General features: G+C 37.3%; 1 protein-coding gene across 5 annotated transcripts in view; it reads right to left on the reverse strand.

The window, feature by feature from the left end:
* tanc2b (tetratricopeptide repeat, ankyrin repeat and coiled-coil containing 2b) overlaps positions 1-12,357 on the reverse strand; it is a 299,572-nt gene that overhangs the window by 164,853 nt on the left and 122,362 nt on the right. The gene's annotated exons all lie outside the window — the stretch shown is intronic.

The following is a 12,357-nucleotide window of genomic DNA, read 5'->3' on the forward strand; positions in this document are numbered from 1 at the left end:
TATAAACAAAGCTTCACGTGTGGCTTTCTGACGACATAATTTCCTTGCCGAGATGACCCAAAACACACTTCAAAAAGCACTAGAAAATTGTTTGAGAGAAAGCCCTGAAGACTTCTAGAGTGGCCAGCAATGAGTCCAGACCTGAATCCCATAAAACACGTGGAGAGATCTGAAAATGGCAGTTTGGAGAAGGCACCCTTCAAATCTCAGAGACCTGGAGCAGTTGGCCAAAGAAGAAGAGTCTAAAATTCCAGCAGAGAATTGTAAGAAACTCATTGATGGATACCGGAAGGGGTTGTTTGCAGTTATTTCGTCTTAAGGTTGTGCTACCAAGTATTAGGCTGAGGGTGCCAATACTTTTGTCCGGCCCATTTTTGAAGTTTTGTGTAAAATGATCATGTTTTTTTTGTTTTTTTAATTCTCTTTTGTGTTTTTTCATTGCAAGCAAAATAAATGAAGATATTACTACCAAAGCATTTGTAATTGCAATCATTTTCTGAAAGAAATTTGAGCATTATCTGACAGAATTGCAGGGGTGCCAATACTTTTGGCCATCACTGTATTTTAACATTGAATGGACGAAAGAGAACGATTTCCTCACCAAAAGCAGTCGAGACACGTTCTGCGGTTCCTGCACGCTTTGCCGGTGTGACGTGGACGTGAACAGCAGGGGCAAAACAGCCGTAGAATGTCACGTTTGAGAGCGCGAAACATAAAAGAATGAGGCGAGCAGCAGGTGCCGCCTCTGTATAAAAAAAATAACTGCAGTTAACTTTGTAAAATTGTTCCTCCCATCAAGGGTTCACTTACATTGAGCGGTTCAAGTGCTTCAATGCTCTTAAGAATTTTGTTTGTTACAAATTTTCCTTGTTAGTACCATTGATCTGCCAAAATATGGTACACCGGCAAAACGTCTACCAATGGCGAATTCCACCCCCTAAGTACTAATGTGCGCTTTCAGCTTGTTTTGTTTTGATCCATCCAGGAAGAACATACTAAAAAAATGCCTTAAGAAAATACTTAAACGTAATGATTTCCAATACGGGAGGTTTAAATACACTACGTGACTAATGTGATCAAAGGATAAACACTCTGCTTTAGAGCTACCACAAGACGAATCACTGCTTAAAAGCTATCAGAAGAAAAAAACACGCCAAAAGTATTCTGAGGCAATGGAAAGGTAAAAAAAAGACTCAATAAAAACGAAAATAAAAAGTACTTGCTGCTTTTAACTGATGTGCGCATGCGTGCGCAAGCGCCCTGGGCATTGGTGGACGTATCGCCGTGTAGGATATTTTGGCTGAAAATTTTCTAAATATTTTTTTCTTGGGCATGTTGCAATTTGAAAACACGGTACAGTAAACTCAATAAATTATCAAAAAAAGTTCGAATTTTAATTAGTATTTTTTACTATTTAGTTAGACAAATATTTTTTATAACCGAGGAAAACTTTATTTTTGATGAAAATAAACCGCAAGTCTGATGTTTTGTTTTTTAAATTTGTCTTCCATTTTGACCTTATGGACGTAATTACTAGAGATGTCCCGATCGATCAGGTCCGATCACGTCATTTTCAAAGTATCGGAATCGGCAAAAAAATATCGGCCATGCCTTTTTTTAATATATATATATATTTTTAAATTAAATCGTTTTCTAATTGTATTTAACGTTACAGACATAATATGTTTCACTCTTCCAGAGTCTTTAGTTTAGGCTTACGGTAGGGTTATCAAATTTATCCTAATAACGGCGGTAATTAATTTTTTAAAAAATGTATCACGTTAAAATATTTAACGCAATTAATGCATGCGCTGCACGACCCACTCACGCATTGTCGCGCTCAATCTGTAATGGCACAGTTTGACCTACAGTGGGGAGAACAAGTATTTGATACACTGCCAATTAGGCCTGAACGATATTGGAAAAAACTATTGTTGCGATTTTTTTTAGGTTTGCAGTATATTGCGATATTATATTGCGATATTAAAAAAAAAAAGATCTATCTTTTTTAAAGAAATTTTCACTAAATGACTTGAATAGCTGTTTGGAAATACTTTACATAACACACCGTGACCACAGTGTATTCATATAACACCGTTTAATTTGTGAATGATGAAGATTTCTGTATGAAGGTATCCAGGAAGTCATGTCTGCACAAAATAGATCATTTATTGAATACAATATTTTACACTTCAACAGCAGCAAATAAATTAAATGATAAATAAAAGAGCAGGTGCATTAGTCCCCTAAGTTTTTGACAAAATATAACAATAAATAAAAACTTCTGTAAAATAACAACAAAGTTGTCAACATATTTGAACAAAAATATTAAATATGACAAATAAAAAAGTTGTTCACAAACTATAACAATAAATAAAAACCTCAGTAAAACAACAAAGTTGTCAACATATTTGAACAAAAATATTAAATATGACAAAAGAGTTCACAAACTATAACAATACATAAAAACCTCAGTTAAACAACAAAGTTGTCAACATATTTGAACTTAAATATTAAATCTGACTAATAAAAGTGCAAGTGCATTAGTCCCCTGAGTTGTTTACACAAAATATAACAATATAAAACTGCAAAACGGCAACAAGGTTGTAAAACTATTTCAACAAAAATATTAAGTATCAAAACTTTATGTGCAGCTGTACTATATATAGTTATTTGAAAAATACGGTTTACAATAAATTTAAATATAAAAGAAACAAACTCAATTGAACTTGTAAATAATTGAACTGAATAACTGCAAATAACTGTGATGAATAACAGAACCATTTTAACTCCCAAATTTCCTGCCTTCCTGATAGCTGTCACATGAATAAAAAGAAGAAAAGACATTCCTTCAGCTGTGTTATGTATTTGTCTGCATATCGTCCACCTTCCTTGCTCAGCAATTCTCAACTGGGTCTCATAGGTTTTTGGCCAAGACTATTAGTTTATCCACTATAGCAGGCTTGAGACAAGAACGTTGGCACTTAACAATGTTCCCACCTGTGCTAAAAAGCCTCTGATGGGGAGCTCGTAGCAGGAATGCATAGATACCTGCGTTTTAAATGGTCCCACATGTTTGACAGATTACTTCTTGTTGAGGCAACCATGGCGAGGCACTGTCGACAGGGCTGTTTTTTGTCCCTTATAGTCTTGTTCTTGCCAAAATACTTCCAAAACTCCTTTTGGATACAGTCTTCCTTGCTCCTCCAACGTGTTGATTGCTTGCTTTCACTTTGAGAACGGGCCCTCCTCCCTCCGCTCTGCTGTTCGGCCCCTCCTCCCTCCACTCCGCTGTTGCAGGGGGAGGAGCCGATGACTTGCTGGAGAGAAAGAGAAGCTGTGCGCTTTTTTTCCCCTCTCCTTCCTCAAAACAAACGTTTGTGGATTAAAAAAAATGAAATTAAAAAACTATCGCACGTCCTTGCGATGGGACTATTGCACATGCGCACATCGCGATGGCGATGTTTAAACGATATATCGTTCAGGCCTACTGCCAATGGGTTTTCATTGGCCCATTGGCAGTGTATCAAATACTTGTTCTCCCCACTGTATATAGAGAGATTAAAAGGCAGCGTAAAATGAGTAGAGTGAATTTTGGCACCCTTTGGAGCCTTTTTTTAATTTGCTAAAGCCTTACAATCCTTCTCCCTACGATTAGAAATATCATGGGAAGCAATGTGGGGAAGCAAGGTAGCAATTGATCTTTATCTTATGTTATTTGCCAACGCAGAGAAGATATATCAATTGGTAGCACTACGCACAGTCATAGTTCCACTTCCCATCATGCATTTGGGCATGACTACAGTATCATTTACTGAAAGCTCAACAAATACACTAGATGGCAATATTTAGTCACAATATACAAAGTCACAAGTCTTTCTATCCGTGGATCCCTCTCACAGAAAGAATGTTAATAATGTAAATGCCATCTTGAGGATTTATTGTCATAATAAACAAATACAGTACTTATGTACTGTACGTTGAATGTATATACCGTAATTTCCCGAATATAAGGCGCACCCGTGTATAATGCGCACCCCAAATTTACTTGTAAAATCTAGGGAAAATTATTGTACCCGTTTATAACGCGCACCCTAATTTTAGCACCAATAAATATAAGAATACAAGAAAACAGAGCTTGTGTACAGATACAGAGATGTCATTTTACTGACTGGTGAAACACAGCACAAGCATAGCACATTGGTAGTTCAAAACATTAACGTAAACTGACAATATTTACGGTAATAATATGATTTGACAACTTCTCCAACTTACCAGAATCTAGGAGAAAACAAAACAGATGTGACTTTTCTTTTAAAAGGCTGCTGTATAACTTGCTCGTTTCCTCATGATGAATAAATGTTTCTTCCATGGATTGATACGGTAAAATGAAAGTGAGAACGTAAGTCGGAAATCCGTGAGAGCTCATAGCTGTCAACACGACAGTAACAAAAGGAACTATTGTTATTTGGGTTTGAGTTTCCCGAGGGACCGATATAGTTGACGGACACAGGAAGTGTGTGTCCTTACATTTGTTATGGTCCGAATTGCGGAGCTGCAATAAACGTCGACTCAAATGAGTTCAAGAAACTAAATTCTGTGCTTTATGAAGAGTGAAAAAAGCAGAATTTAACACAGACGAAATCATTCGGCCGATTAGAGTGAAGTATTACCGAAACAAAACGGTGACGTCACGTACCGTAATGGTCGGCAACGGGTCGCCGCATACGTTTCTTCAACACAACGTGGCCGTGTCAATGAAAAAAAATCGGTGTATATATATATATATATATATATATATATATATATATATATATATATATATATATATACATATATATATATGTAATACATATATATTTCTGTCTCCATCCATGTACCCGTTTATAATGCGCACCATGAGTTTACAAGTTGATTTTGGGGAAAAAAAGTGTGCGTTATATTCGGGAAATTACGGTATTCGTCCGAGTTTTATTCATTTTTTTCTTAATGCATTGCCAAAATGTATATGATCCGGAAAAATTATCGGGAATGATTGGAATTTAATCGGGAGCAAAAAAAAGCAGTCGGATCGGGAAATATCGGGATCGGCAGATACTCAAACTAAAACGTTCGGGATCGGATCGGGAGCAAAAAAACATGATCGGAACAACCATAGTAATTACCATTAGCTTCAAAATGGCCAGTGTCTGTTTAAAACACTGGCCAGTCTTAAGCAGAGCCTCTTGGCTTTTCTGGTAAGAAAGTCTGGAGGATGTTAAACGCCCGGACAACAGGTGCGCCTTATAGTTCAGAAATTACGGTATACATACATATTACGGTATACATACATATTATGTATATATATATATATATATATATATATATATATATATATATATATATATATATATATATATATATATATATATATTATATAAATATATATACAGTTGTTAAAAAAAGATATAAAAAGATACAATCATGATTAATTAAATAAAATAATTGAATAATAATTGATAATATTTTACATTTTTTAATGACCAAAAATAGTCACTTGACCTTTAAATTTGGGTTGTCCCGATCTGATATTTGGATCGGATCGACCACCGATATGCGCAAAAAAATGCACATTGGTATCGGATCGGCCAACACGGAAAAATTCCGATTCAGACTGCCAATCCAGTTTTTAAAATCCGGTCCGGGTTTTCCAGCGCAGCGATTTATATAATCCATTCCAGTTTTTGCTTTGATTTCCCTAAAATCCGGTCCGCATTTTACAGCACACCTTCAGCACACTAGCATTACCGTCACCCAATTTACCTCCGTGGCATCTCCTATATTAAGACTGCAATGTAAAGTTAATCGGTAAAAATGTCAGCCGTCTTCTGAGCATCTTTAAATGCTAGTCTTTCTAAAAAAAAATCTCCCCATCATGCTGGGACTGCATCCAGGGCAAACAGCTGACGGGAGTGTGTAGAATAGATGGAGATGGCGCAACAAAGTGTGGAGAAGATTGGGGGGGTAGAAGCCATTTTTGGTTTAAAATAGTATTATTTGCACTGTTTTTTTAAAAGCCGTGGTACAGTTGTTCAAGAGCAGAGAACTGATGCTGAGTTAATAGTTTATTTTCCACTGAGGTTGTTTGTGTGTTTTGCTTTTTTAAGACCATTTACAATATTATTTGCACATTTTACTGACTGAATATGCCATTTCTGTTTGTTATTTATAACGTTTTGTGTTTATCACTGAATAACAGGTCAGTTTCTTGTTACCAACCATTGTGTGTTATTTAAACTTACCTAATTCAGCTGGCTAGTTGTTATCATCAGTACTAAAAACCTTTTCAACATGAGTCCGACAACTACTACTAGGTAAGGAGGCTAAATAACTTTAAACTTTAATACATGCTCAGATAGGCCGGTATCGGTATCGGCCAGTATCAGTATCGGAAGTGCAAAACAATATCGGTATCGGATCGGAAGTGCAAAAACCTGGATCGGGACATCCCTACTATAAAGGGCTAAAGGTCTTTAGTGATTAAAAAAATAACTATAGAGTAGACACTTGTTCTATTCTTAAGTGTTAACTTTAGAATAGTTTTTGCAGTACCGCTGCGCATCCGCATCGACGACCTGAACATGAGCGACCCCGAAGAGAGTGCAGGCTGCACGTGTACCCATTGCACACAGCCATGCTTCACTTTGGACTGAACACACACATACACACACAATCTCAACAAACAGACAGGCATGATTTTAAACATGATACAACAGCAACTATAGATGAGAGCATTTACTTTTAAAAATGATTATGTAAATAGAAATTAAATGCTTTCATACTGGTATATATATTTTATGGAGGTCTGCGTCTCTAGGACGCCACTTCTAATGTAATTGCTATTATATATCTGCTTATGCAAGTAGGAGGAAAAAAAGGATTCTAGTGTGATATAATGTGATAATGACATGTTTAGGCCCCTGAGTGACCCCAAACAAACAAACGCCCACACCGGTCGAAATGTTCCAAACATGCACAAGGACGGAGGGGGGAAAAAAACCTTAGGACGAGGGTGGGGGGACAAGGTAATTACAGAAAGTGTTTCCTTTTGGCTCCTGATAAACTCACTCTCCAGAACACCTACAGCACTTCAAAGAGTAATTACAAGAACAACATTCCCTTATGTAACAGCATCATCTTTCATGCTGTTTTTTTTTTTTTTTTTTTTACTACAGTATCACCTAATGATTCAGGCTAGTAGACATCCAATCCATTTGAACTGGGAGGGTGGCACTTCAAACGGATTGGACGTCTATAGCCATCCGTGGCAGCCAATGCCAGGCAACGAGTTAATTTTGGGGCATTTCACGTCATTTCTTGTAGATTTTCGGCCACTTTCTGTTGATTTTGGGGCATTTACAGGTCACTTCCTGTTGATTTGGAGTTACTGAAGAGGAAGTGACTTAAGAACGTAACTTAAATGAGTGGTCCCCAACCTTTTTTGCACCACGGACCGGTGTGATATGGGCCTTTTTTCCCCCACAGACCGGCAATGAGTGGCAGAAAATTAAAATAAATATAAAATAACACGAGCTAAAAACGAACACTAAGTGTAGGGAAAATGTAACTCACCATACGCTGAATCAGATGGCAAATATCCACGGTCGCAAGCATGATGAGTTCTTCTCTAATCGTGAAAAGTTTCTTGGCCTTAGCAATGCGGTTCGCCACGAGGTATGATGCTCTCAGTGTATTCACTTTTTTTTGCCTCGTTTGCTAGCTTTTAGCCAAATATTATGCAGAATGGATTTGGTTGTAGGCTCCTCTTCTGGCTCAGCCGTAAAAAAGTTGTCCAAAGATGTCGCCTCCCTCAGTACAAAGCCATAAGCAGCTGACGTTACTGTTTACATTGACTGACGCTGGGCTGCTATAAGTGTGCAAACACCCCAGTAATGGCGGCCAACCACTAGATGGCGGCGTACACAAATCTCTACTCAGATTAAACAAGAGAGTAGACAGGCATATTGATGTGTCAAGATGCACAGTTCAGATTGCAGATACAAACAAATATTTTATTTAGTGCGCCAACGATTAATCGATTAACTCGAGTATTCGATTAGAAAAAAAGATTTGAATTAAATTTTGCTGCTTCGAGTATTCGTTTAATTAAAGTGGCGCTGCAATGGTTTGTTTTTGAAAGTGTTTGCATTTAGTTTTATTGATTTGGGAGGATACAATGCCCTCTAGTCTGCCTCATTTTACATGGCCGAATCCAGCTGCTCCTTGTTAAGACCAACACAAGCTAGGCTTTTGTTTGAGCTCGTTTTTTTCAATGCATTCGTATTTAGTTTAAAGGTATATTTAGCCAAGTTTTGTGGGAATATGTGTCTGAACCATTTGTTAAGAGCGTTGTGAAAAAAAAAATATATATATTTTTTTTAAAAATTTAAGTTTGGTTTTTATAGCATTTTAAGCTAGCGGACTTTTGCTATGTAAGTTAGCCAATTTTCTTTTGTTGTACATAGATCTTTTTTTTTTTTGAAGCTCAGTTCAGGTATTTTAATTTTTTTATGTTCTGTACCCGATTACTCGATTATTCGAACTAACTAGTTCATCGATTAATCGACAACTAAAATAATCGATAGCTGCAGCCCTACATTTATCATTATATGTGAATGCTCTGGTTTAGAGCCAGTGAGCTAACATAGACACTATTCTAATGGAAGATTTTGGTAGCAGCCTGTTGGTTCCTTTTTTTTTGCAACAGTAAAATCTTTTTAAAACGATATAGACATAGACAAGTTTCTGAGGAACTTCCGCATTTCTGTTCACCACTTCCGTTTTACACTTTCTCCAACCAAAAAAAAAAGTGGAGCTGGAATGGCATTACTCATCAACATCCCTCAAAAAAGACATTTTGCAAATGCCGCATCAATCTGCCATCATCGCGACATGTGAGGACAACATGAAGAAATGTCTAAGGCTACGTTCATACTACAGGTCTTAATGCACGAATCAGATTTTTTGTCATATCCGTTTTTTTGGCGTGCCCGTTCAGACTGCTTTTATCCATTGAGACCGTTCAAGTATTACGCATGCGCACTAATTCGCAGTCCGACACGCGCTAAGCAAGAAGACCCGCATGCGCAGAAGCATCAAAACAAATGACAGACGTCATCCGTCATTCCAGGGACATCATATTTTGCTTTTCAAAAGGTGGACACAATTAACAGACATAAATAATCCCCGTTTAGGCTTATATTCAAAGTTTATATGGATCGATAGCATGCACGCACTGTCCGTGCACGTCACACACACATACGGGCAGTTTGTCCCGACTCTCGGCCGTGGAGGCAATGTTGAAATATTGCTCACTTGGAACAGAGAGAAAACTGAGCATTCTCAGGCTTATCCTCAACCCATTTTTATTTTTTATGACTGTTGTCAAGCTCAGCCCTTCCTCAAAAGCCCTGTTCACTGCAAGCTAGGCGCTAATAACGCACAGGTGCATCGCTACGGTAACGACTCTCTCGCTATTTGATGACGTAATTGCTGCATTAAATCCGATTTGCGGGACTGGACAGTACAGACCGCCGCGACAGTCTGGAAAAATGCGGCCCAGATCGGATTTAGACCACATACGAAAGTGACCCAGATCGGATTTGAAATGGTCCCGTTCTATGCGACTTATAACGTTCAGACCGTCAAGTTAATGCCTCACTCGAGTCGGAAAAACACGAAAAAATCGGATTCGTGCATTAAGACCTGTAGTATGAACGTAGGCTAAGAGTCGCCACAACCAAAATAGTTTTGGATTTCATTGATTTAATGGCAGTGGCTGGAAACTTAATCGGGGACCTGAAAATCTTATATGCATCCAGTGAATGTGACCTAATACATAAATATGGGAATTTTGTGTTCATGAAGGCAGACGTGGAACCAAGACAGTGCCACCACAGAGCAATAACAGGTACATTTATGGTAAATGTGACTACAGTTCTGTGTGTTGCATCGCAGCTTAGCATTAGCTTCAACGATTGGAAAACAAACACTCATCTACTACAAGTCATACACAGGCTATTACCCTAAATGCATAAATTCATGTTTTACACGTTTTTTTCATTTGTTGACAGGTGGAAAACGGTGTTAGGCAAGGGAGGACAATTTGATGTGCCTTGCAACAACACGTTGATAGTTCGATTTATGCTCCACCTTCGTTAACATTTTCCAATTTAATAAATTGTGATTTATGCACCAGTTGTTTTAAATAAAACAAGAAATGGACTCTTGTTGCCACATAGCTTTATTGCGATCAATATCTGCAATAAAAAAAGAATGACATACTATTTGTGTTTATATGTACATGTGTGATGAGCTCATAATACCATAACAATAACCAGATTAAAAATACCTTGTAGTATTTCCTTGTAACAACAAAATCTGTGTCAGCACTTCTGCATTCGGCAACTGTAATATTATTTGTAATTTCGCCTCATTTTGGTCACCCAAGAGACCGGCGTATTAATCTAAACCCTATATTAACCCAGGCTGTACATAATGGTAGAATTTTGTCCACGAACGATCAACAAAGTGATAAGAACAAACATGCGATTGTTTAGGTGGATACTTTAGGGTTAAAACTGTGAGCCAAATCCTTAATCTGCAGCTGGTTTCGATTGAAAGTGTGTGGCGATGTAGATCCACACTGGCGCTTTGAAGCTGTACGCTGTTCAAACCATTCCACTTCCAAGCATATATAGGCGTTTCCATAAATTCACACAACCAAGAATAGCAAAGAAAGTCCCAGAGTCTTAACTATGTCGCGCTGAATCCATTTTTGGAGATTTCACGGGTTCCTCATGTTAGAATATGCAGTTTAAAACTTTGTCTACTTCAACCGCAATTCATGGTTTTGTGTCTAAACCGGAAGTCCGTAGCAGAAAAGGTCAAAGATTTTTCGCTCAGGAAACTTATCTATATAGATTCTTGTTGGGAGCATGTCGATAACATTTTGGGCAACAAAGTATCGCGGTATATCAACTTTTGATATATTGTAACACTCTCTACAACACTGTAGGCTATTGTTGCTTATAAAAATAGTCAGTACTCACACTTCATAGGAGAATTACAAGAATGTAAAAAAAAATCTGATATAATTTCATCATCTCCAGTAGGAGTAAATATTTATTAATTTAATGTTAAAGACTTACTCTTTGCTATACATATGAATAGCATTGCGATGTGACATCAAAAGCCAATTTGAATAATGGCAATGTTCTCATGTAACTTCATTATCTCTGGCACACATTACAATTTCTTGCTATGCTGATTATTCTTAGTACTACTGCTAAGTAACATTTCTGGGAACATTTTTGTTTTAACACTGTCCACTATTGTTGCTGCTGATAAAAATCTATAGTACTCCCACTTTAAAGGAGCATCTGTGGAACGTCTATTTTTCTCACGTCACGTCATTATCCTCACTTGTCCTGATAAGCAACTTCATCAATGTCGGAATGATTTGTACAATACGGCGTTATTTTTGGCAGCACTTTTAAATTTTTTCTTAGTCTTTTGGAAGATAATAGTTAGTTATAGTCCTATTTTAGTCATCACAAAATTGTTTGTCATCGTTTAGTTTTTGTTGACGAAAACCCAAGACTAATTTCGTCTAGTTTTAGTCGACGTTTACTAAAAATGTTTTCTTCTGTAAAATTAGTTTTTTTACTGTAAAAATAAATAAAGGTTTCGAACCATTTTGAATGAACATTGACAGACAAGCACACATTGTAGCTTCTACAAGGAATACGCCAACTTGGTGATAAAACACACTTAAAGGGTATGACAACACCTGGGGAAATGCTAATATTCCATCATTTATCCATAAACGCATGCCTTTTGGATTCACAAAACCGTGCCGGAGGCCGGGTCTGCAAAATTAGCCCTCTTAGCACGGACGAACTTTACTCATTGTCTGCGTAATCCAGCTCTTTTTCTCGCATTCGGGAACTCATGGGTACTATATTGCAACAAATGGCTATTTGTAGACCACATAGCATGACAGGTTTGAACCATTTTAGCGTTTTTTGATAAAACACGAACGCAACTCTCTCGTCGAGAAACAACGATTGCACCTGCCTTGACCTTTCGTTTCCTTGTTATGACGTCTCCGCCCCATCCGGCTGTTTCCGGAATACTTTCGGAAATGTTCGTAATTTTCGATCTATTTTCGATAATTGCTCATGAATGCGATTTATTTTTTTGGTTAACTTTATTCATATTTGTTATCTTGCCACATAACGGTTCTATTGATATCTCACAGCCCCTTAGTGTTTTAATACCCTTTAACAGGAAAGTAGTACATTATTTTCAATTAAT

The sequence above is a fragment of the Corythoichthys intestinalis genome, chromosome 21, assembly GCF_030265065.1.
Source record: "Corythoichthys intestinalis isolate RoL2023-P3 chromosome 21, ASM3026506v1, whole genome shotgun sequence".
Taxonomy (NCBI): domain Eukaryota; kingdom Metazoa; phylum Chordata; class Actinopteri; order Syngnathiformes; family Syngnathidae; genus Corythoichthys; species Corythoichthys intestinalis.